Here is a 26291-nt window from a genome sequence, read left to right on the forward strand (position 1 = left end):
AGGTTCAATCCCCAGTCAGGGCACATACAAGAGTCAACCAGTGGGAGCATAAATAAGTGGAATAAGCTAGTATCTCTCTCTCTCTCCTTTTTCTCTCTACTTCTCTTTTTTTAATTTTAATTTTTGTTTTAGAGGAGGGGAGTCAGAGAGACAGACTCCGCATACCCCCGAACTGGGGTCCACCCGGCAAGCCCACTAGGGGGCAATACTCTGGGCCATTGCTCCTTTGCTCAGCAACCAAGCAATTTTTTTTTAATATCTGAGGTGGAGGCCATGGAGCCATACTCAGTGCCTGAGGCCAACCTGCTCAAACCAATCAAGCCATGGCTGAAGGAGAGGTGAGAGATAGAGAGAGAAGGGGGAAGTGTAGAGAAGCAGATGGTCGCTTCTCCTGTGTGCCCCAACCGGGAATCGAACCTAGGACGTTCACATGCCGTGCCGACACTCTACCACTGAGTCAACCGTCCAGGGTCCCCTTCTTTTCTCTAAAATCAATCAATAAATATAATAAATAAAAAAAAAAACAACTAAAGATCTCTAGAGAATTCTAATGTGCAGTCAAACTGAAGATCAAGGTTTAGACACAGATATTAGAATGAACTGTATATGACTATATTGAAATATACAGGTGATTCTAGACATTTCAGTTAAGCAATCAGATCACCTCATTAGAATATGATAGCTAGGTTTGTGGCAAGAAGCATTTTTAAAATTTATTAGTAAACAATATGAATATACTTGGGGAAAAGCAAAGATCTGATGAAAACAAAATCACCCCTAACAAAGTTGCCCAGGTCCAACCAACCCCATGTGTCTGATTTTGTTTGTGCTGCATTGATGTATATACTACATCAGCCAGAAAAGCATTCACCTATTGTCTAGATTGCATGTCAAGCAAAAATCTCTAAGTACCCCCTAGACACCATCTGGTGCAAATCTTTTTCTCCTGGATTTAAAGACAAGAAAACAAGCCGGGAATTGTTCAAAACTAAAAGTAGTAAAGAGAAGAATTATAAACAAGAATGAATCCAGGATTGTTATCAGTACTTAAAATAGTATTGTTTATGGGGTATCTAATGTGATTACTGTAAAATTTATGTGGCTGGAGAAATGGTAGTGGGTGTCTTATATCAGATCCTATACTAGCAAATAAGGGACAGAATGGGCAGCTGCAATAGATCTAGCTCACCCCACTGCTTCCTCTCCCAGAGCCAGCCGGCTAGAACCAGCCGGACAACAGTATTCATAGAATAGCTAAACACTGATCTAGCCTTTCTCCACCCACGTCCCTCCTCCTTTTCCTCCACTCCATGTCTGTACATTAAACTGAGCGCCTCTCTAAATACGCTAAGAAAATGCCAATGTCAGCCACAAAGGAGGATAGGGGGAGGAAAGGGAGGAAAGGCTGTATATTGACTGACTCAAAGAAGGAAAGGATGTAAAGAAAAAAAAGAAAGAGGAGTGATGTAGGTTTTTGTCCTCCTTCTTTAGTTGTACTTGGTTGTTAGTAATATTTCTTTTTCTCTACTTACATGGGAATAGCCTGGGATGCTAGTTTAAAATTTAGATTTGTTGGCCCTTACCCATGACCTTCTGAATCAACTTGTATATTTGAATTTTTTAGCCTAAGTGAAAGCTTATGGAATCAGCCATAACTCTGCATTTTTAATAAGGATACCAAGTGATTTTTACATACATAAAAATTTAACAGTAGTGTCTTTTAAAATTTTTAATTTTTCAATTACAGTTGGTATTTAACATTATGTTAGTTTCAAGTGTACAGTATAGAGGTTAGACATTTATATAACTAATGAAGTAATCCTGCAATAAGTCTAGTACCTACCTGGCACCACATATAGTTATTACAATATTATTGACTATATTCCCTATATACTGTAGAGATTAATGTCTTAAACAGACAAATAACCTTTTGTAAAATGTTCTTGATCTAAAGCACTCATAATTTACAAACTCATTTTAGCTTCAAGCAACCTTGTAAAGTTGAGCAAATATTGTTAGTTCCCTCTGACAGAAGAGAAAATTGAGGCTATAAGAGAAAATTATTGGTGGTAATTTCCTAGCTCCTGATTTCTCATCTATATCAACAGGAAGTCTGGAAGAAGAGAATGGAATAGTAAATGTGGAAAGGTAGTGTGTTCTCCCTAAAGATCAGAGGAACCATCAAGTAATAAGGAAAACAAGAACCCCCACTTGGTTCAGGGAAACGTGACTGAATTAGACATTTCAATGACAGAAATGATAATATTTAAATCACACAGGGCTGTGAAGACCTGTCGCACATCTATGTCACCAGCAGCACCCTGAATGATTAACAACATTTACAGATTGACTGAATGAATGAAAGAATTCTGGGAGCATCCTAATGACCCCTATGATTTTCCTAGTTCCCTTTGACATCTTTTGCATGTTGATAAGTTAGACTAGGGAGCATTGTTCATTAGTCCAAGTTCATTTAGTTATCTTCAGTGCAAAGAAACAGTGCAATTTATATCTATTCTTTTCAATTTTTTTTTAGATTTTATTTATTGATTTTTAGAGAGAGGAGAGAGAGAAAGAAAGGAGAGGAGAAGCAGGAAGCATCAACTCATAGTGGCTTCCTGTATGTGACTTGACCAGGCCAGCCCAGGGTTTCGAACTGGCGACCTCAGTGTTCCAGGTCGATGCTTTATTCAATGCACCACCATAGGTCAGGCTATTCTGCTCAATTCTTATATTCCTTATTTTTTCACTTTGTTTTCAAATTATTTTTGCTCTGTTGTTTTTCAAATCCATATTGGTCACTAAGCTAGAAATTTTTAAAAATCTCCTTGCTTTTCCTATTTAACCTTTCTTCTAGCAATTCCACCTGAATCCCCAGACTCTTTCCTTGTTTTTTTCTTCCCTCCTTCAGTGCCTCTCAGTTTGGGTTTCATCCTAACAGCATGATATAAAATCAAAGGAGACAGTAAAGAAAAAGAAAGAAAAAAAATGAAGATCTATGTTGAATGACACAATGGAATTACTATTCAAATCTCTAATATATTTCTTTCAGTCCTTCCTTGTTGTTTCCAAGAATTTTTCCAGACAACTTAGGCCAGACAATTTAGACCAAGATAGAGGATCTGTAATAATGGCTTGTTTAGTAAATAAATAGCGAATGAGAAAATTGCCACAGAAATATCTGAAGGGTGTATAGTTATACATCTGTCTTCAGTCTTACAATAAAGCTAATATGTCTTAGAATATAAAATATTCTCAGAGATTTTAGATCATATATTAAACAATTTAATACTCCTAATGATCCCATTGGGTTTGAGTATCTTCTATTTACAAAGGAGCAAACTGAAGCACAGAGACATTGAGTAACTTGTTCAACCTCACAGCAAGCAAGTGGCAAAACCATGATTTGAATCTAAGCATGAAATTACATGCCTGGCCCTGGCTAGGTAGCTTAGTTGGTTAGTTTCGTCCCAATACACCAAGGTTGTGGGCATATATAAAAATTAACTAGCCTGACCAGGCGGTGGCGCAGTGGATAGAGCGTAGCACTGGGATGCAGAGGACCCATTTCGAGACCCTAAGGTCACCAGCTTGAGCGCAGGCTCATCTGGTTTGAGCAAGGGGTCACTCGGTGTGCTGTAGCCCCCAGTCAAGGCACATATGAGAAAGCAATCAATGAACAACTAAGGTGCTGCAATGAAGAATTAATGCTTCTCATCTCTCTCCCTTCCTGTCTGTCTGTTCCTATTTGTCCCTCTCTCTGACTCTCTCAGTCTCTGTCACAAAAAAAATAAAAATCAACTAATCAATGCATAAAAATAAGTGGAACAACAATAAAAAAATTTTTAATTAAAAAAGTACATGCTCTTCACCATATCTTACAATCCCTCTAAAGACTATAAAATTGATTTTGTCTGTAGTTCCCCCCCCACTTCTTAGTATGTAAAGTTTTGTTTAGAGATCAATGCCTGCTTGTTTTTGCTTATGTCTCCAGTATCATATTACAACCATTAAAAAAAAATGGTACATATATATTAGAATTTGTCACAAAGGATCTAAGAGCTCATTAACCAAATATACTTATAATAAGTCAACAAAAAAAAATATCACTAATATTTATATTCCGCAAATACAGACAATATTTTTTTGATTAACAAAGTACAAATCTGGTTAAATCATAAGTGCATTGGCTAGAGTCATGGAAACTATAATTAAACATTATGCTTTTTATTCACACTTCAGATTCTAACAATACAACCAATAGCCTTGTGGGAGACTATTAAATGTTTTCAGGTTTAAAAAGGGATCCACTGACATGCAGGACAAAGAGGGTTTAGCAGAAAGAACAAGGCTGGGTGCCTAATTGGGCAAAAGAAGGCCAGTGTCCCCTGGCAGTAACAGCTGGTAGAGAGTGATGTTACTGAGAAATGGGGTCGGGGGCAGGGGAAGTGGAATTTAAGGTGAGGTAAGAGACACCCAGAGAAGGAATTTACAGAGGCAGGTTTAATTCAGCCTTTTATAGGCTGATTGCGGAAACAGCTGAAGCACCATTTTCTCCTACCCCTCCCGGTTCTCCCAGGGTTCCTTCCCTACCTTGGTATCACCATCAGACCCCCTCTGCTGGAGACTAAGACACCCTAGAAAGGAATGAGGAGAAAAACAAGCCTGGAAAATAATTATTTTGAAAAGTGGTGAGGAAAGAAATGAAAAAGAATTTTAATAAAATCCAGGAAAGCATGATGGAGAGGAAGAAATAACAAAGGAGGAAGGTAGATTAAAAAAAAAAAACCAGTAGAAAGAACTTAAAAGCGGAGAACACAAAATAAACAGATGATACATTATAGAATTGTACACCTGAAAACTATATAATTTTACTAACTCAATAAACTTTTAAAAACAGTAGAAAGAAAAGGAGAAGATAGCTAAATGAAACAAAAGACATGCATGAATGGAGCAAAAGTAGTATTAAAAATATTTAATTCTAATCATTCCTAATTACTTAAATTTAAAAAATGAAGTGAGCAGAGCTGAGAAAGACATCATAATGGTTGCAGTTTGAAATAATCAAAACTATGTAAAGTTGTGGCAATGAAGCAAAACTGGGACGCTCCCAACTACAACTTCCCACCTCAGCCCACACCCAAGGTCAAAGTTATTTTGCCTTGGTGTTTATCCATCTAGCTAGAAGTCCTGTGACTAAGTTAAATCTCTCTCTCTCTCTTCTTTTTTTGACTTTACAATTCTGTTTTAATCACACAGGGTCAGAGATTTTAGTTCCATGTGTGTCCTTCTGGACTTACTTTAAGAAAACAGTGTTTGATATCTTCCACAAGAGAGTTGTTGACAATATCATATTTATCAGACTTCAAAGTCCAAATCCCTTTATGTTTTAACATTCAGGCAATGAGGGTAAGTCCATGGCACTAACAGTTGGTGTCAGCCCCTCTCACACTTTCAGTACCCTTTTCAGTTTACTGCTAGAAGGAAGCAGAAAGTTCAGTTTTCCTGCAGCCAGTGGTGGGATTCAAATAATTTAACAACTGGTTCCCTGCCCTAATGACTGTTTTAAGTATAAAGAAAAGATATACCAAAGGTAGTTTATTATTTATTGTATTTAATACTCAAATAAGAACAACAAAAGAGGTACATAAAACTAGATTATGTTATAAGAAAGGGTTTTTAAATATTAATAAAAAATATTAATAATACCTGACAAAAAACAATAAAACTGTCATTTAAGATATTTCCAATAACAGTTTATCACCCCCTGGTTGTTTGGCACTTTTTCTCTTTAGGTTATATGCTTGTTGTAAAGCCAGAAGCCGGGGCCACTATCACAGCAGCCCGGCTCATGCAGGTTCGCATTGGATTCGGACAGTTGGTAAAGAAACAATGGAGCCAAAAACTGGTGGGCCATTTTCTTTAATTCTAGCTTGCACCCAGCGGGCAAGTAAAAACACACACTGGGCTCTAAAACCCACTCACATTCAGTGCTCACAAAGCCACTGACTTATCCGAGTTTCCTAGAATCAAAGGTTTCTAGCTCACCAGCCTTATTCTCCTCAGTTCCCCATCTCCTTCCTTATCCCAGATACAAACTCTGCACAAACTGGCATCTCACTCAGCACTCCGCCATCTTGGCTGCTTCTCCTGGCCACATGGCCTCTTTCTGCTTTCTGCTCTGCTCCCTCTGCTCTCTCATGCTAATCATCCCAGGAACCAAGAGCGCAAGCTCCTGTTCTGCCCCCATTTTATAGTGTAGAAATCCAAACCTTTAATCCAATATACAAAATAGGGAAGTCTCTAATACAAAGTCACTTCTCTGAGGCATGATTGGATTGTACTGCCCCACATCAAAAAGGGTGGGAAAGGCTTAATCCCAAAACCAAGCCCAAGGCTACAACGATCCTGCCTGCCCCCAACACACATTAATATCACCTGGGCAACGGCCTCTACGTGGGCAGCGTCATCTTTTACAAAGTGAGCGTAATACATTTTATCTGCCCAACACTTGTTTACTGAAGTTACAAAAGCGAGAGAATTAAAATGTAGTATTTCATCAAAGGCATAATGAGTTTTATGAAATGAATAAATAAATATTACAAACATAGTTCTGTCAAATGTTTCTCACCTATGGACGGAATGAACATTACTACGGGTGCTTAGAAAATACACTGTTGTGCAGATGAATGTTAAAAAGGGTGAGGAGGCCCTGGCCCGTTGGCTCAGCGGTAGAGCATCTGCCTAGCGTGCGGAGGACCCGGGTTCGATTCCCGGCCAGGGCACACAGGAGAAGCGCCCATTTGCTTCTCCACCCCTCCGCCGCGCTTTCCTCTCTGTCTCTCTCGTCCCCTCCCGCAGCCAAGGCTCCATTGGAGCAAAGATGGCCCGGGCGCTGGGGATGGCTCTGTGGCCTCTGCCCCAGGCGCTAGAGTGGCTCTGGTCACAACATGGCGACGCCCAGGATGGGCAGAGCATCGCCCCCTGGTGGGCAGAGCGTCGCCCATGGTGGGCGTGCCGGGTGGATCCCGGTCGGGCGCATGCGGGAGTCTGTCTGACTGTCTCTCCCTGTTTCCAGCTTCAGAAAAATGAAAAAAAAAAAAAAAAAAGGGTGAGGAATGTAAATCTGTGATTTCCACATTGGGGGCACCCCAGGCACCACTTTAGAGAGAATCCTGATTACTAGTGCCATTTTAATAACTGGTTCCCCAAACTCAACCAAAAACTAGGTATCAGTTCTGCCAAACCGGTGTGATCCAGCTGAATCCCACCACTGCCTGCAGCATTTTGCATTATCTTGAAATGTTGAGTAGTTTGTTGGTGGGAGTTCTCTCTGTGTTCTATCCTATCTTTTCTGGAGAATGAGGCAAGAGCTCAGGGGGATAATTTCAGGGACAACTTTTTCCAAGGGGTTTACAAAAATGTGCCTCTAGCTCAGGGGTCCCCAAACTTTTTACACAGGGGGCCAGTTCACTGTCCCTCAGACCGTTGGAGGGCTGAACTACAAAAAAAAACTATGAACAAATCCCTATGTGTAAAGCCAGGAGCCAGGGCCAGGGCCACCATCAGAGCAGCCCGGCCCTTGCAGGTTCGCATTGGATTCGGACAGTCGGTAAAGAAACCATGGAGCCAAAAACTGGTGGGCCATAGCCTTTAATCCTACCTTGCACCCGGCGGGCAAGTAAAAATACACACTGGGCTCCAAAACCCAGTCACATTCAGTGCTCACAAAGCTACTGATTTATCCGAGTTTCCTAGAATCAAAGGTTTCTAGCTCACCAGACTTATTCTCCTCAGTTCCCCATCTCCTTCCTTATCCCAGATACAAACTCTGTACAAACTGGCATCTCACTCAGCACTCCGCCATCTTGGCTGCTTTTCCTGGCCTCCTCCACGTGGCCTCCTCCCGCTGCTGGCTCTATTCTCTCTGCTCTCTCATGCTAACCTCAGGAACCAAGCGGCAAATTCCCGTTCTACCCCTATTTTATAGTGTAGCTTCACAACCTCTAATCCAATATACAAAATAGGGAAGTCTCTAATACAAAGTCACTTCTCTGAGGCATGATTGGATTGTACCACCCCTCATCAAAAAGGGTGGGAAAGGCTTAATCCCAAAACCAAGCCTCATGCTACAATTCTCAACATACATTAATATCACCTGGGCAACGGCCTCTTTAACAAAGTGAGCATAATACATTTTATCTGCCCAACACTATGCAAACTGCACATATCTTATTTTAAAGTAAAAAAACAAAATGGGAACAGATACAATATTTAAAATAAAGAAGTGAATTTAAATCAACAAACTGACCAGTATTTCAATGGAAACTATGCTCCTCTCACTGATCACCAATGAAAGAGGTGCCCCTTCGGGAAGTGTGGTGGGGGCCGGATAAATGCCTCAGGGTGCTGCATGCAGCCCGCGGGATGTTGTTTGGAGACCCCTGCTCTAGCTCTATGAAGTCCATATAGGGCAAAGAATGGAGCCTGTTGGGCAGATAAAATGTATTATGCTCACTTTGTTAAAGAGGCCATTGCCCAGGTGATATTAATGTGTGTTGGGGTGGGCTAAAGGCAGGGAGAATCCTTGTAGCCTGGGGCTTGGTTTTGGGATTAAGCCTTTCCTACCCTTTTTGATGTAGGGCGGTACAATCCAATCATGCCTCAGAGAAGTGACTTTGTATTAGAGACTTCCCTGTTTTGTATATTGGATTAAGAGTTTGGATTTCTACACTATAAAATGGGAACGGAGCGGGAGTTTGGCTCTTGGTTCCTGAGATTAGAAGAGAGAGCAGAGGAGAGCAGAGTAAGGCCACGTGGAGGAGGCCAGGAGAAGCAGCCAAGATGGCGGAGTGCTGAGTGAGATGCCAGTTTGTGTAGAGTTTGTATCTGGGATAAGGAAAGGAGATGGGGAACAGAAGTGAATAAGTCTGGTGAGCTAGAAACCTTTGATTCTAGGAAACTCGGATAAGTCAGTAGCTTTGTGAGCACTGAATGTGACTGGGTTTTGGAGCCCAGTGTGTATTTTTACTTGCCCGCCGGGTGCAAAGCTAGAATTAAAGACTATGGCCCACCAGTTTTTGGCTCCGCTGTTTCTTTGCCGACTGTCCGAATCCAATGCGAACCTGCATGTGAATGGTCACGATGACGGCTCCTGGCCTTACAGAGCCCTATAATCAGAAGATCTGTATTCCAGGAAAGAATTCCCTTTATTGTGGGACTTCTGTCCCTCTGGGTCTCCCTTTCCTCTGCTTAAAAAAAATACTTAAAGAGGGGAGGGGCACAAAGAAAACCAGATAGAAGGTGATGGAAGACAATTTGACTTTGGGTGAGGGGTATACAGCATAATCAAATGTCAAAATAACCTGGAGATGTTTTCTCTCAACATATGTACCCTGATTTATCAATGTCACTGCATTAAATTTAATAAAAAAAAAGTGCTTAAAAATACTGCCTTGCCCTATGCCTTGTGGTACCTTAAATGAGGATCAAAATGAGACTAAAGTGCTAAATAAATCAAAAGGTGCCAGAAAACGTATGTCGATATGAACACAGCCTTCATGTGGATTTTTGTATTAAATATGAAGTGTGTTCCAAGATCTACAACAAACTGTGTTTGAACTGTCCATAGCAGCTAGTGGCCTGAGGGGCTCTTCCTAACAAAGATGTCAAGTAACCAGAGTAGTACCAGAAGATAACTGGAATTCTAGAGCTGGGTGGGGTGAGGTTCTACAGGGCTGTATGGCCTTCAAAGGGGAAGCCTGCAGGTAGTAGAGTTTGAAGTAGAAATACTGTTCCTCTTTCTAGCTTATTGCTCTTCTATTTTTCTTTTTCTTTTAAATCACTTTTTGTTTTTCAATTACAGTTGACATACATTATTATATTATTTTCAGTTGTACACCCCAGTGATTAGACATTACATAATTTACTAAATGATCATCTGCTAAATCTCACACCCACCTGAAAACACACATACTTAGTAGAATATGATTGACTATCTTCCCTATGCTGTACCTTACAGCCTCATGACTATGCTGTACCAACCAATTTTTGCTTCCTAATCCCTTCACCCTTCCCACCCATCTTCCCAGTCCCTCTCCCCTCTGGCAACCGTCAAAACGTTCTCTGTATCTATGAGTCTGTTTCTGTTCTGTTTGTTCATTTATTTTGCTTCTTAGATTTAATTGTTGATAGATATGCATTTACTGCCATTTTACTCATATTTTTATTTATTTTTTCTTCTTCTTAAAGAAGACCCTTTAACATTTCATGTAATACTGGTTTGGTGGTAATGAACTCCTTTAACAACTTCTTGTCTGGGAAGCTTTTTATCTGTCCTTCGATTCTAAATGATAGCTTTGATAGGTAGAGCAATCTTGGTTGTAGGTTCTTGCTTTTCTTTTTTTCTTTTTGACAGAGAGAGAGAGAGAGAGAGAGAGAGAGAGAGAGAGAGAGGGACAGCTAGGGACAAACTGACAGGAAGGGAGAGATGAGAAGCACCAATTCTTTGTTGTGGTTCCTTACTCGTTCATTGATTGCTTTCTCATATGTGCCTTGATTGGGGGGCTCCAGCAGAGCAAGTAACTCCTTGCTCAAGCCAGTAACCTTGGGTTTCAAGCCAGCGACCTTTGGGCTCAAGCTAGTGACCATGGGGTTGTGTCTATGATTTGTGCTCAAGCTGGTGAGCCCATGCTCAAGCCGATGAGCCTGCGCTCAAGCCAGCGACCTCGGGGTTTTAAACCTGGGTCTTCTACATCCCAGTCTGACACTCTATCCACTGTGACACTGTCTGGTGAGGCTGTAGGTCCTTGCTTTTCATCACTTAGAGTATTTCTGGCCAGTCACTTCTGGCCTGCAAGATTGGTGTTAACAAATCAACTGACAGTCTTATGGGAGTTCCCTTGTAGGTAACTAACTGCTTTTTTCTTACTACTTTTAGGAGTCTCTGTTTTTAAATTTTTGCATTTTAATTATGTGTCTTTTTTTATGTGGAAAGATAGGGACAGGAAGGGAGATAGATGAAAAGCATCAATTTGTAGTTGTGGCACTTTAGTTGTTCATTGATTGCTTCTTATATATGCCTTGACCAAGTTGAGGTAGGAGCTCAAGCTAGCGACCATTGGGTCATGTCAATGATCCCATGCTTAAGCTCATGACCTTGCCCTCAAGCTGGTAAACCTGTGCTCATGCCAGTGACCTTGGGGTTTCAAACCTGGGACTTCAGCATCTCAGGTCGAAGTTCTGTCCACTGAGCCATGACTGGTCAGGCAATTATGATGTGTCTTGATGTGGGCCTTCTTGTGTTCATCTTGTTTGGGACTCTGTGCTTCCTAAACCTGTATTTCTATTTCCTTAATCACATTAAGAAACTTTTCTGTCATTATTATTATTTTTTTAATAAACTTGCCAAATTTTTATTTTTTTAATTTTTTTACAGAGACAGAGAGAGTCAGAGAGAGGGATAGACAGGGACAGACAGACAGGAACGAAGAGATGAGAAGCATCAATCATTAGTTTTTCGTTGCGCATTGTAACCCCTGAGTTGTTCATTGATTGCTTTCTCATATGTGCCTTTACCGCGGGCCTTCAGCAGACCGAGTAACCCCTTGCTTGAGCCAGCGACCTTGGGCTCAAGCTGGTGGGCTTTTGCTCAAAACAGATGAGCCTGCGCTCAAGCTGGCGACCTCGGGGTCTTGAACCTGGGTCTTCCGCATCCCAGTTCGATGCTCTATTCACTGCGCCGCCGCCTGGTCAGGCTGTCATTATTTTTTCAAATAAGTTTTCAACTTCCTGTTCTCTCTCTTCTCCTTCTAGCATCCCACATGATGAGAATGTTCGTATGTTTGAAGTTGTCCCAGAGAAGCCTTACACTGTCATCATTTTTTGGATTCTTTTTGCTGTTCTAATTGAGTGTTTTTCACTTTTGTATATTCTAAATCACTGATTTGATTCTTGGCTTCATTACTCTATTGTTGATTCACTATAAATTGTTCTTCATTTCAGTTAGTGTGCCCTTCATTTCTGACTGGCCCTTTTTTGTGCTGTTGAAGTTCTCATTAAATTTACTGAGCATTCTTATAACCAGGGTTCTGAACTCTGCATCTAGTAGATTACTTGTCTCCATTTTGTTTAGTCTCTCTCTCTTTTTTTTTTTTTTTTTTGGATTATTCTGTTCTTTCACTAGGGACATGTTTGTTTGTCTCCTCATTTTGGCAACTCCCCTGTGCTTGTTTCTAGGTATTAAGTAGAGCTGCTACATCTCCCAGGCTTGGTAGAATGGCCTAATGCAGTGGTTGCAAACTCATTAGTCAACAGAGCCAAATAGCAGCAGTACAATGATTGAAATTTCTTTTGAGAGCCAAATTTTTTAAACTTAAACTATATAGGTAGGTACATTCCTTATCAAGGTAGTGCCCGCATGTGGTATTTTGTGGAAGAACCACACTCAAGGGGCCAAAGAGCTGCATGTGGCTCGCAAGCCATGGTTTGCCGACCACTGGCCTAATGTATGAGTTACAGGTTCTATAGGATCCATTATGCAGCATCCCTTATCACTCAAGCTGGGCATTCAAAGTGTGCCTTCCACATGGGAATTCAGTTCCTCGCCATGTGTTTCTGGTAATTTTCAAGCTGCTGTCCCAGGGCTGGAGCTCAGAAAGAGTAAGTCCAAGAACTGCCTGGAACTCCAGCAGCCCTATCTCATTCAACTACAATCCCTACTGGTTTTTATAAGCCAGAAGTTATGGGGACTTCTCTTTGATCTGGGGCTAGTACCCCTCACTCCTCAAAGGAAACCTCTGCAGCTGAGCTATCCCTCCCAATTCTTATTGGAACACGTGAGTGTGGGGCCAGCTCAATCCACATCTCTGCCACTCCTACCAGTCTCAGTGTGGCTTCTTCTTCAATTCCTTAGTTCTAAGACTAATTAATATTCAGCCAGATTTCATGTGGTTCTGAATGATGGTTGTGCTGTAGTTGTAATTTCAATGTGATTGTAGGAGGAGGCAATTACCATGTTTACATATGCCACCATCTTGACCAGAAATCCACTAAGTTAAATCTTCATTCCAGGTATAGACAGGCCATGTTATATTTTGTTTATAATTATAGTAATAACAATAACCAACCAGCCTTGGAATGTGGAGATAGAGTATATTTCCACACCTTTGCTTTCAAAATGAAATGTGCATTTCATATGTTATTTTTTTAAAGACTTTATTCATTTTAGAGAGGAGAGAGAGAGAGAGAAAGGGGGAGGAGCAGGAAGCATCAACTTCCACATGTGCCTTGACCAGGCAAGCCCAGGGTTTTGAACCGGCGACCTCAGCATTCCAGGTCGATGCTTTATACACTGGACCACCATAGGCCAAGCCTTACATATTATTTTAATCACACACACACAAAAAATTCAAATTCTGTTTAATCTCTGATTAAATCTCAGTATCTATCTATTACGTCTAATAGCTGTCTTGCCTAACAACAGCAACAACAAAAAACCCTCTTTTTTCCTCATATAAGAACTGTTATTGCTCCTTTCTGAATAATTGTTAAGCTTTTAAATATCCCTTGTGTAACCAAAATGTACCTGTAACACACAGGTCAGGATAAACCATGTCCAGAAGGAAATAAGGGAGAAAAACTAGGGTCTATCTTATCTCAAGGCATCAGAAGAACTAGGATACAGAGTGGTTATTCCTGGAAGAAGATTGCTTTTCCTTTCCTCCTCGCAAATGTGTTCCTTTTCTAAGGAAGGGATTTCTACTGTTTATTTTCTGTTTTCTCACTCCCCCTTTCTCCAAATTTCCCTTTTCTTTTCTCTTGTTGCAATGGCTTCCCTCTTTATTTTCTTCTGACTTTGTTGTATCTTGGCTTAGTTAGCCAAGCCAGACTCCCACTAAACTTTCAGGGCTGGAATCGGCAAAAAGTCAGTCACACATTCCACACAACCACAAACAAGCACTCTGACTTCAAAATCCTTTCCACAATACATTCCCATTTCTTGCAGTCAGCAGTTCACCCAGTCCCATGACCTGAAATCAGCAACACACACATTCACATACATTCTGCATGCACAGGGCCTCTGCAGTCAGCCCACAAAGACACACTATCTGCAGAAAGGTCTTGCAGGCAGCATACACAGACTGCATTCTCCACCCTTTTTATAAACTCTTCTTGACTGGTTCTTTCTCCTAGCGACCTCCTCCCCTCACGCTGCCTGGCAATGACTCCCCTCCTTTTCCTGCAGCTCTTGAAGTAACTGCAATGCCATCCATCACCCTCCCAACAGATCCTCAGGCAAAGCAATTGTTTCTTGAAGCTCTCTTTTCCCCTGGCTGAGAACTTGCCAAAGGACTGTCAGAACAAAATCTCCTTCTGGAACACAATGCTGGAGGCAGTTCCCTAGTGCCCTAACTTGATTCTGCAGATTATAATTTTGACATGGAGGTTTGGGAAGAAGGCAGGGAGACAGGAAAAAGAAAAAAGAAAAACATTTTTAAAAAGAGAGAAGAAAGGGGAAGACAGAAAACTCTGGTAAAAATGTCAATGGAGACAGTTTGGACTAAAGCAGAGTAGCAGACCTCAGAAGGAAACAGTAGAAAGCAGAGGAGGAGAGAGGAAACAGAGCAATAGGTGTCAAAGTAAAACAAGAAACAAAAGTATAAAAAGTTACTTACATAGCCATTTCTTGAACTTGATGTTATCCAGTAAGTTTCTGAGGTGACCCTAGAAGTAGGACAAAATATTCTTAGAGGTTAATGGGAGAATCAGTGATAGAGTAGATTGATAGTTGTATATTTTGAAAATTTTAAAAAAAGACAAAATTGACAACTATATCAAATGTCTGCCACAAGGAAGATTTCAACTACTGATTTGTATCTTGTGATGCTTGGAGAGAAAACACATTTGACTTTCAGTTAGAACCACAGATGATTTGGCCCAAATATTTGAAATGTACTAAAAATTTATCTGTTCTTTCTCTGAAATTCTTATTTATTTGGACGTTCTGTATTTTATCTGGTAATCATGTCCTCAGGAGATTCTGACACATGCTTAAGTTTTAGAAATACTGCGATAAAGTTAGAAAGTCCACATTTAGTAAGACCACCTGGAGGTGGTTGTGAAGGGGAGGTCTCCCTCCACTGCAGACATACCAAATTGAAATCCCCAAAGAAGGAGGTCAAAAATCTGCATTTGATGTACAGTGGATCGTTTTGATGACCACTGTCTTCCTCACAATTTTTCCATGGAACCCTCCCTACATCTGCATAAAGAAATGTTAATTATACATGGAGTGCCATTAGACTGAGATGGCTATAATGCCATGGTAGCTTATGTAAGCAAGCCAAAAATCTAAGCCTGTAAGTGCCTCAGGGTGAGGACATCAAAAGCTACAGACAACCAGTCACAAATGGCCAACTAGGCTTAAGCCCTAGCCAGTCAATAATGTCCTTGCTTTCATCTTTTCTCTATAAAAGTCTCTCAGAGCTCCTGTGGGTGGAGGGCTCTTAACAACTTCCAGTTTGTTGCTGCCAATTCAAATCAATTTTTGTTCAAATAAACTCTTAAAAATTTTAACATGCCTCAGCTTATCCTTGTACAGTTCTGGTATCAGAAGAAGGAACCAAAGAAGACCCCCAAACACCCCTAAAAGCAACGATCACCCAGGGGTAGGTCCCACTGAGCCCATTGAGCTGTCCAGGGTCATGGCTACATCCCTCTCAGATCTGAGCTCCCTAGCTTTTGTGTTACGAGCTGGCTGACTTTATTTGAGCATTTCTTTTTGCAGACTGGGTCCAGAAACCCAGGCAGAGTTGGAGAGCATCCAACTTAGAAACTCAGCTAGGTTGGAGGTCAGACTGGGTCTGACTCAAACTGGATTGAGTCCAGTGTGAGGCATCAGGTGAATAAAATATTGTTTTAATGCTGAACAAGTAGGTTAACCTTACAAAAGATAGTCTTGCATTACAGTGCTACAGTGGGAAGCTTTTAACCTGGATCCATTTTTGAGGTGCCCTGAAGAAAAAGGGTCTCAGCTGAGCAATCACTTTGATGCACGCAGGCAAACAGACCCCTTTAGTCCAATAACAATGCCTTCATAGTTATCAACACTAAACGTTTTATGGCATGTGTACTTAAAAAATAGCTTCCGAAGTATTTTTGGTAACTTGAAAACTTAAAATTATACTAAGTTAAGTTAAATTATAGATATTCATTGAATATCTAGGTCATTTCAAATAAGATAAAATACTAAAACAATTATTGAATACAAGTTTATCTACTTTTGGCTTCTTATTACAAAGGAACTAAAGATATTTGGGTCTATCAGTAAACAGTCTTGCGCCACATTGAAAAATTCCCTAGAAGGAAAAATATACCTGTAGAAATTATGAAATGTATCTGATCCACAGAACGTTAGTGTTAACAAACATCCTACAATTGCTTACTTCTTAGTTTTTATTAGAAATACCTTAATTTCTAAAGGTTAAGAATTATAATCAATATATGTAATTAAAACCACTACAACTAATACGACTAAAAGAAAAACAAAAACAGGTAAGAAAAGTAAAATGTGGCCATTTTCTTCTTCTTTTTTAAATAAAGAAAAGTATAAAGAACATCTTTTTGTTAAGAAAAAGAGTACCGTAATTCCCTTGTCTATAATTTGAATGACTGATTGTTCCAGAATGGGAAAGAGGAAGAGTATAGGACAAAAACTGAATGGATATAAAAAAGTTGTATAAGATTTGTCAAACTAAATAAAAAAATATATATTTATTGAATTTATTGGGTGACACTGGTGAATAAAATTATATGGGTTTCAAGTGCACAATTCTACAATACATCATCTGTATACTGTATTGTGTGTTCACCACCCAAAGTCTCTTTCTGCCACCGTTAATCTTCCTTTACCCTTTTCTGCCTACCTCCACGCACCTTTCCCTCTGGTAATCGCCATACCGTTGTCTGAGTCTATTAGTTTTTTTTCTTTTTTTCTTTTTTTTGCTTAATCCTTTCACCTTTTTTATCCAGCCTCCCCCGCCCCTCCCTTCTGACAATTGTCAGTCTGTTCTTATCTATGAGTCCGATGAGTCTCTGTTTCTATTTTGTTTGTTCATTAGAATAAGAAAGAAATTTTATATGTGATCAAGCTGGCTAAAATTGGAATAAATCTATGTTTTTAAGGAGTAATTCTTCATATCAAAAGTACACTAATAAAAAATTAGAGTGTGATTTTCTCTCTGTTAAGAAGAAAAAATATTTTTTGACTGTTGGTGTGCTCTTGATAAGAGATTTTGAAAGAAACCTTACCTTTTAGTAATTTGGCTAGAAAGCAAAGGCTTTATGTCTTTTTTAGAGGTCTGATTACTTGGGAGAACTGAATCTTCTTAATATTAGAAGAGCGAAGTTTTGGTCACAACCATTTGAACGTCTTTATTTGTCTTTAAAAGCTTATACTACTGCTTTGGTTACAGAGATCTAGTTAAAAGTTTTATCTTATAATGATTTGTGATTTTAGTTAACCAAATGTGCAAACCTTTTGATATTTTAGATAAATTCCCAGAATTAAATTCTGAATGAAGTAATTTTGCCCTAAAATTAACATGGAAATATCCAAGCCCCCCCAGGATATCTCAGGGGGTTTGTCTCTCATGTTGTACAGGAGAGATGTTAAACTAATTAGGTCTAATTGGTTTATAAATTAAATGTGAAGCATTGTCCAATATGTGATGGTGAACTTTCTTAGTTTGTATGTGTGTGGGTATACATCACCAATATAGGTATTCCAGAAATTATTTGAAGATCATAGGAATTTGTTAGAGCTCTCATTGTCTAATTATGATCTTAAATTGTTGTATGTCACAGAAATAATTACATTTCATTATCAAATGAGCTCTCAACAGATCTTTAACTATGGCCTTTTTTGTTGGTTGTTGTTTCAGTCTTTTTGTCACTTGCAGACAGTTATTGTTTCACTGTGATGCTTTTGCAAAAAGCTTTGTATTCAGAGAGATTCATGGAAAGGACTCTGACAAGTCTTCTAGAATACAAATTTCTGATAACTTTAAGCATATCACTAAGTTGGGTAAGAATTTGCAGAACAAATGGAAAAACTGGATTCAAGAAAAAACTGAATTAATAACATAAGATTGAATGAGCTAATGGGGATGACTATTATTTTTTCAATACATTCTTAGAAATATTGATGATTCTTTAATATTTTGTTTACCAAATTTAAGGAAATCTTTTTTTTCTCTTAAGATATGACTTCCACCAATGTTGTGAATGTATATCTTTGTAAACAGAATTGAAACATTTACTTTTTCTGCCTACCTAATCCGTCCAGATTTTAGAAACTTACTGAGTACAGATGCTCCTCAACTTGTGAGGGGGTCCTAGTCCTATAAATCTATTGTAAGTTGAAAACCGTGTAAGCAAAAAATGCATTTACTACACTGAACCAAATGGGGGAGGGGGAAGCTCAGTCATTGTCACGGCTTTGAGGGAAAGGAATGTGGGGATGTGCAGCACGGGGCATATGGGCATTCTCTGTACTTTCCACTCCACTTTTGCTGTGAAAGTATAACTGCTATAAAATAAAGCCTATTTAAAATGAAAGGAAAAAAACAGCCATGGGTTTATGAAGGAGCATGCTTCTCTACCACCACAGAATTACTGGGGATAGAATTTGCTGTGTTGGTGGTGATTGTGCTTTTCAAACATGTCAACCATTTAGGAGACCCTAAATTTCATTTTACTTGTACCCAGTAAGCCAACATTTCCATCTTCTTAAGCAGCCATTGTTACTGATGAAATGAGTTAAATCACTTGTTTCCTTGTATGTCAGGGGATAAAAAAAATTCAGAACCACTTCCCTTTCCCATTAAATTCTTTTTCTTTATTTTTAATTTTCTATTTATTAATTTTAGAGAGATGAGAGAGAGAGAGAGAGAGAGAGAGAGAGAGAGAGAAAGGGGGAGGAACAGGAAGCATCAACTCCCATATGTGCCTTGACCAGGCAAGCCCGGGGTTTTGAACTGGTGATCTCAGCATTCCAGGTCGATGCTTTACCCACTGCACCACCACAGGTCAGGCTTCCATTAAATTCTTGATTTCTTGAATGTACAAATTATTTCATCTTTTTTAAAAAAAATTACTAATACTTATTGAAGTCCCTTGCATAGAGAAGGCAACTACAATACAAATGAAATACAGATCTGAGTCGCTAGGAATCTTCTAGCCTGTTAGATGTAGCTCAAGAGTCATGCTGCAGGAACTACATCAACAGTCAGTGGAATAGAAAATGAAATGTAGACTGACCTGTGGTGGCGCAGTAGATAAAGCATTGACCTGGAAATGCTGAGGTTGCCGGCTCGAAACCCTGGGCTTGCCTGGTCAAGGCACATGTGGGAGTTGATGCTTCCAGCTCCTCCCCGCCTTCTCTCTCTCTGTCTCTCCTCTCTCTCTCTGTCTCTCTCTGTCTCTCTCTGACTCTGTCTCTCCCCCTCCTCTCTAAAATGAATAAAGAAAATGAAATGTAGAAAAAGGCAACCGTAACTGCAAAACTGGTCTAGAGAAGCTATTTGTTGCCCTCTTGTGTCCACTTTTGGGAAATACAGCCACTCCCCTTCACACTCAACACATCTTCCCATTCGGAGAATAAGACCCTGTGCTTGCTTTTGGGCATACAACAGTAAACAAAGCATCTTTCCACAGTAAACCACTCATTGGAGTAGGGACCCTTTGGAAAGTAATCCAAAGGGGATATTACCCAACCTGGGTTATAATGGATGAGTAGAAATTAGGCAGCTGAAAAGTAAGGATTATGGGAAAATAAGAATTATGCGAGGTGTTATGAATAAAATGCAGCATGTCCAATGGCTTAGAAGCAATAAAGAACTTGGAGCTTTTGCAGAACTGTAAGTAATTCAGTATGGCTGGAAATTAAGGTGCAAATGTGTGGGGTAGGGTGGAGCACTGATGACGAGAGATAAAAATATTAAAAATAGTCACGTGTGCAATATGAAGAAGTTCTACCCATATACTAAAAATTAGTCTTTAAGGTTTTTAAGCCAGAGAGTGACTTAATCATATTAGTGCTAGAAATCTTACTCTTGATGCTTTGTATTATAAGTAAGGGTGAGGAAACACGGGAGCTGGGACACTAGAAATGACTCTTGTTTCAGTAATGATTAGACTGAACTAAAGTGGTGATGGAAATAATGAAGAGATGGATGAATTTAAAAGATCTTAAGGAGTTAAGATCAACAGAATTTTGATGACAAAGATGTGTGTGCATGTGTGTGTGTTGGGACCTAAGGTGAGGAAAAAGAGAAATTGAGGAAACTGAAGATGACTCAGATATTTCAATTGGGTAACTGGGTAGACAGTGGTACCCAGTCTTAGGGAGAGTGGGCTGTGTGGGAAAAGGATGACTCACTTTTAGACGTGCTAAGATATTGTAATTTAGTTTGTTCAACATTTATTCAGACTTCCTTCTTGTCAATCTTCCTGCCTTACAGAGAGTAGAAAACTAAAGCTCTATACCGCTGCTCTAGACTCTACTACAGCTGGAGTTTTAATGTCACAAGCACCAGCAGAAGACTTAATTCAAAACTAAGTTAAGTGGGGAGTGAGGATCTATGTTGCTGGTGTGAATTGTAGCAGAGCCAGGTTGGATCTAGATTGTGAGTAGTGACATCTCACTCTGGAAGGTGGCCTTTAGGTGCTCAGAGGGGCAATAGAGTCTCTTGGGAGTCACTCTTGAAAGCTCAGCCTAGAGTCTGTTCATTAGCTTTTTCCTGGTTTAATGATCCTGCTTTCTGTAATTAAGGCCTGACTGAGCCAAGGTGCCTATGAGACATCCAAGTAGAGATGTGCTCTTGCACATTCTGACAGAGAACTCAGGAGATAGTAGTAGATTAGACTGGTATAGATCTGGGGCGTAAACCAATAGATGGGAGTGGGTGTGATTAATAAGAAAAATCTGGTCAAGAGAGAGGTGATCAGGGCATGAACCTTGAACACTATCCACATTCAAGTGTAAACAGAAAAAAAAAGAATGTAAAAGAACACTGAGTGGAGCTAAGAGGAAAAAAAAACAAAGAATGTGATGCCATAGATATCAAGGGAAGAGAACATTTCACAAAGGAGGGATTGGTCAATATTGCTTATTAATACTGTAAAAAACCAAGGAAATAATACTGAAATTGATCTATAATATCGAGTCTCAAAGAAGTCCTTGGTGTGTCAGCTCCTTTTAGAATTGTCCAGAGAAGTGAATTAGGTTTCAGAGAAAGGACAAGCTACAAATGTTCCTTGTTTGGCACTTATCTAGTCCACTGAAGATTCGGTTTAACGTCAGAGGCAGCGTGGTAGACTGAAGATGACTACATATTTTTTTCCATCCCTCCCATCAAGAGGAGGCATCCTGACCTTAAATTGGAACTGACTGTGTTGACTTATTTTTGAACAAAAGAAGTGGGAGTAATGCTGGATAACTTCTGAGGCTGAATTTTAAGATATCTGCGCTTCTTCCCTTGTTTCTTGGAATGCTCCCTCTCTCAACCCACCACCATGCGGTCAGCAGCCTAGGTGAGTCAGGTCTAGATACTGCCTGGACACCAACTCTCGCCAGCACTCCCATCAGAGAGCTGATGGCAAGGAGCACCAACTGGTCATCTGAATGAGGGCCATTTTGGATCTTTCAGCGAACACCATGAAAAGTAGAATTATTGCTTGATCAGCATACAGAATCATGGAAAAGAATACATTCTTTTTGTAAATCACTGAGTTTTGGTGTGGTTTGTTAACACTATTAAGGGAACCGGGGAGAAGGCTCTTCAAGGGGAAAGGTATCAAAGGTTCATAACAACCAGATGGTATATAGTGCGTGAAGAAGTAGCCTGTACTTCTGCCCATCACTGTCTAGGGACAGCTCTCATAGCCTCCTTCATTCTTAGACCAAAAAATTTTTAAGGTGTGGGTGACCCCACTGAACAACAAGCAAATTCTAATTTCCCTGTGATGACATTTAGTTTTAATCTTTATTAATTATCCAATCCATCATTCTGTTTCTAGAAATATATCAATGCCAAGTCACTGGAGAAAAATATCTATCTCCAAAGAACTAATTTCTGTAACTTTCCTTAGCAAATGAGAGCAATATAAAAGCAAAATACTGTCTGTTTCATTTCTGCTACAACAGAAATGCTTATAACAGAAAGGCTGGAGCATAGAAAATTTTTTCACGTTTTTTGAATAAATAGATAACTAATGATTATTCAGAAAGTCACAAGAATATAATTTAAACTAAGCTCTAAAATAAATTTACTTTTTAATCACTTTTATCTTTAAATTACAGTTAATGTACAAAATTACATTAGTTTCAGGTGTGCACCCCAGTGATTAGACATTGCATAACTTACTGATTATCCCAATAAATCTCATACCCATCTGACACTATACATAGGTATTAGAATACTATTGACTATATTTCTTGTGCTGCACTGTACTAAATTTGTTTTTTATCTTAATTTTTGTGGAAGCAGTAAATATAAAGTTACCAAAATCTTCAAAATAGTATACATTTAAAAATTATTAAATTTCTCCTTCAGATTTTCTTCTCCAGGCAAAATAAATTCCTTTAGCTCTTTCTTACAAACTAGATTTTCTAACTGTTCAATTCTATTGCCCCTCATCAGATTTTCTACATTTCAAGTAGGTTGCAGTACAAAATTATTTCAAAATTTGATTCACAGTGAATATTAAATGATAATTTTGTGGTTTCCACAGGAGTTCTCAAACTCTACCATCTCCTGTTTCCCCTCCCTCCTTTTCCCCTTCTTAGTGTCCATGTCTCTCCCTTCTCCTTGTTCCTTCTCCTCTATCTCTTCTATCTTTTAATCTCTCTTTTTCTCTCTCCTTTCCTCTGAATATGCTGAAAAGAAGTATAATCATACTTTTTCGTACAGGGCCTAGGAGTTTTAGGAAAACATTTATTTTCCCAAAGTGTCTGTTGATTAAGAATCTAAGCACATTCCCGGCCAGGGCACACATGAGAAGCGCCCATTTGCTTCTCCACCCCTCCGCCGCACTTTCCTCTCTGTCTCTCTCTTCCCCTCCCGCAGCCAAGGCTCCACTGGAGCAAAGATGGCCCGGGCGCTGGGGATGGCTCTGTGGCCTCTGCCTCAGGCGCTAGAGTGGCTCTGGTCGCAACATGGCGACGCCCAGGATGGGCAGAGCATCGCCCCCTGGTGGGCAGAGCTTCGCCCCTGGTGGGCGTGCCGGGTGGATCCCAGTCGGGCGCATGCGGGAGTCTGTCTGACTGTCTCTCCCTGTTTCCAGCTTCAGAAAAATGAAAAAAAAAAAAAAAATCTAAGCACAGTTCAGCTGCATACCTCTGACTCTGGGTATCTCTTAAGACTATATAGTCAAGGTGTTGGCTGGGGCTGTGGTGTTCTTTTTTCTATTGAATTTATTGGGGTGACATTGGTTAATAAAATAATATAGGTTTCCAGTGTACAATTCTATAATACATCATTGCTATATTGTATTGTATGTTCACCACCCAAGTCAAGGTTCCTTCCATCACCGTTTAACCCCTCTTACCCTCTTCTTCTCTTACCTCCTTTCTCTCTGGTAATCACCATACTGTTGTTTGTGTCTCTGAAGGTGTTTTTATTTTTGTTTTTGTATTTTTTGCTTAATTCCTTCACCTTTTCATCCAGTCCCCCCAGTCTTCTTCTCAAGGCCCAACAGAGAGGATTCACTTCCAAGTTTATTCACATGGCTTTGGCAGGCCTTAGGTTGCTGGCAGTTGGCTAGAGACAATCATTCCTGCCACATGGGCATTTCTATAGTGTAGCTCACATTGTGGCAGCTGACTTTGTTCAGAGCAAACAAGCAAGCAAGAGATCAGGAGAGAAGCCCAGAATTAGAAGTCAGAGTCTCTTCGTTACTTAATCTGAAAAGATACATCCCATTGTCTTTGCTACATTCTATTTGCCAGTGGTCCCCAAATTCATCCTGTACCCAAAGAGTAAGGATAATACAAGGGGGTAAAAGGAAGTAAGAATCATTGGGGGCTTTGCAATCTTGCAGGCTTCCCAGCACATATTATCTATAAAAAGTATAAATATATATTAATCATATAAATGCACTAAATCAAATAATTATATTAGCTATTATTATATTAATAATTATACACATTTGTTAATAATCATGTAAACACAAACCTTCCCGGGTTCTTTTCATGTTTGCAAATTTCAGGCTTTCTTTGATTTTGGTTGCTTGATAAGATGGAGATTTCCTACCTGTTAATGAATTTCCAGTATCTGTTCTATTTTGTGTGTAGCCAGTGTTCATTTATTCAAATTTTTTTAAAGGTTGAATTGTTTAATTTTATTTATTTTTTACAGAAACAGAGAGTAAGTCAGAGAGAGGGATAGACAGGGACAGACAGACAGGAACGAAGAGAGATGAGAAGCATCAATCATTAGTTTTTCATTGCGCGTTGCAACACCTTAGTTGTTCATTGATTGCTTTCTCATATGTGCCTTTACCGCGGGCCTTCAGTAGACCGAGTAACCCCTTGCTGGAGCCAGCGACCTTGGGTTCAAGTTGGTGGGCTTTTTTGCTCAAACCAGATGAGCCCGTGCTCAAGCTGGCGGCCTCGGGGTCTTGAACCTGGGTCCTCTGCATCCCAGTCTGACGCTCTATCCACTGTGCCATCACCTGGTCAGGCCATTTATTCAAAATTTTTGTTGTGGGTTTTATTTCAGAATCCTTAACAGAATCCTGAACTTGGAACAAGCATTTTACATTTGCACGGTCAAGGGATTGTGGGAGTAACAATGCAAGACCACTAGGCCATCAGAAAATTCACATGAAGCAGAATGAGACAAAAGCACTAACTGTGGTAGACATAAGGCACACATGTTTTACATGCACTGATTTTTTTTTTTTTTAATTTTGAAGAGTTTTATTGAAGGACTACATGCACTGATTTTAATGACAGCCTTTGTGCTAAGATTTCTGTTTCTGGAGTGACTGTTGCTCACTTCCTCTGCCTTTGCCCTTTAGTTCTGTCCCCTCCTATCCACCTCAGTGCACTGGCTGGCTGTTCCACTTGCTGTCCTCTCAAACTACTTTCCTCTTTAGAACATTTATCCCCTACTTCTTTGCATTTGACTCAGTTTTTGAATGTTTCTATTTCAAAACAGAAAGTTACTATTTCAAGTCTTCATCTCAATTCAAACGACAAAATTTTGAGTTATGTGCTAATTATGTCAGCTAGTGATGAGTAAAATTTACCGTCTGCTAAAATTTACTGTCTGCTATCGAAGAACTCTGTCTAATCTGAAATGTGAATATGTAAAAGAAGGACTATAATAAAGTGGATGACATAGTTATAAAAACAAAGAGGCTGCTCAGGAGAGGGGATGGTGAATTCTTCAGACACTTTCAAAGGGGACCAGGAAAGGTTTCTGGGAAGAGGCAGCATCTAAACTAGGTTTCCATGCACAGATAAGTTACTGGAGTTGGGAAGAGGTTATCACAGAGAGAAAGGAACAAAAAGTGCAATGTGCAGAGGCATGGAGAACAGAGTGTTACAGCAGGGACGGGGTACTAAGACGTGGGAAGTTCTCCCTAGCTCTTTCTGAGCACATATGTTGGCAGCCTCCTAAATTGCGCACTGAGTCTGTCTTTTATGTTTGGCTGCCTCTACGTTATTGCTTCATTCCTCTACACACACTGCTCTCTCTTCCCTCCCTCACCCTCCCCCACTTCATATAACCCTCCTCCCTTCCTTTCCTTCCTTTTATGGAAATTTGTGTGTGTGTGTGTTTAGGCCCTGGGTTTAATTTAGTTGGATTGGGCTGCAGTAATAATGTTTCTGTACATTTGCCCAGAGGCCTTCAGCTAATGGGTGTATTCTTTACAGGCCAGTAAACAGATGAATAAATCCAGTGTGCTGTCTTGTTTCTCTGCTTCCCTTCTCTTCCTTTGTACTTTGCCTATCTTCCATTGCTTGGAGACCTTTTTTGAAAACTAAAAATTTCCTAGGTAACTCAAACATTAGGTTGCCTTCAGTAAGTCACTTCTGCACCTGCCAGCCATTTCCATGGAGGAGAATGTTGCCGGAAAATGTGTTCTCTATGCCTAAGAGATCCCTCCTGTGTCTACTGGGAGTTCTGCTGCCCAGGGAGCTCTTCCCTGTGTCAGTGAGAACCTCAGAAATTATAGGCTCACATCTGTGGATGACAGTTGCTCATTTTTTACCACTGAGG

The 26291-nt window shown here is 39.9% G+C and overlaps 1 protein-coding gene across 1 annotated transcript in view; it reads right to left on the reverse strand.

The window, feature by feature from the left end:
* Positions 1 to 23711, reverse strand: part of RIMKLB (ribosomal modification protein rimK like family member B) — an 83050-nt gene extending 59339 nt beyond the window's left edge. Inside the window, exons 1-2 of the mRNA XM_066263856.1 lie at positions 23627 to 23711; positions 14676 to 14724 (exon numbers count right to left, since the gene is read on the reverse strand). The gene's annotated coding sequence lies outside the window, so the exon portion shown is untranslated. The remainder of the gene's footprint in view (positions 1 to 14675; positions 14725 to 23626) is intronic.
* Positions 23712 to 26291: the final 2580 nt, after the last annotated feature.

This window comes from Saccopteryx bilineata, chromosome 1 (genome assembly GCF_036850765.1).
Source record: "Saccopteryx bilineata isolate mSacBil1 chromosome 1, mSacBil1_pri_phased_curated, whole genome shotgun sequence".
NCBI classification, from domain to species: Eukaryota; Metazoa; Chordata; class Mammalia; order Chiroptera; family Emballonuridae; genus Saccopteryx; species Saccopteryx bilineata.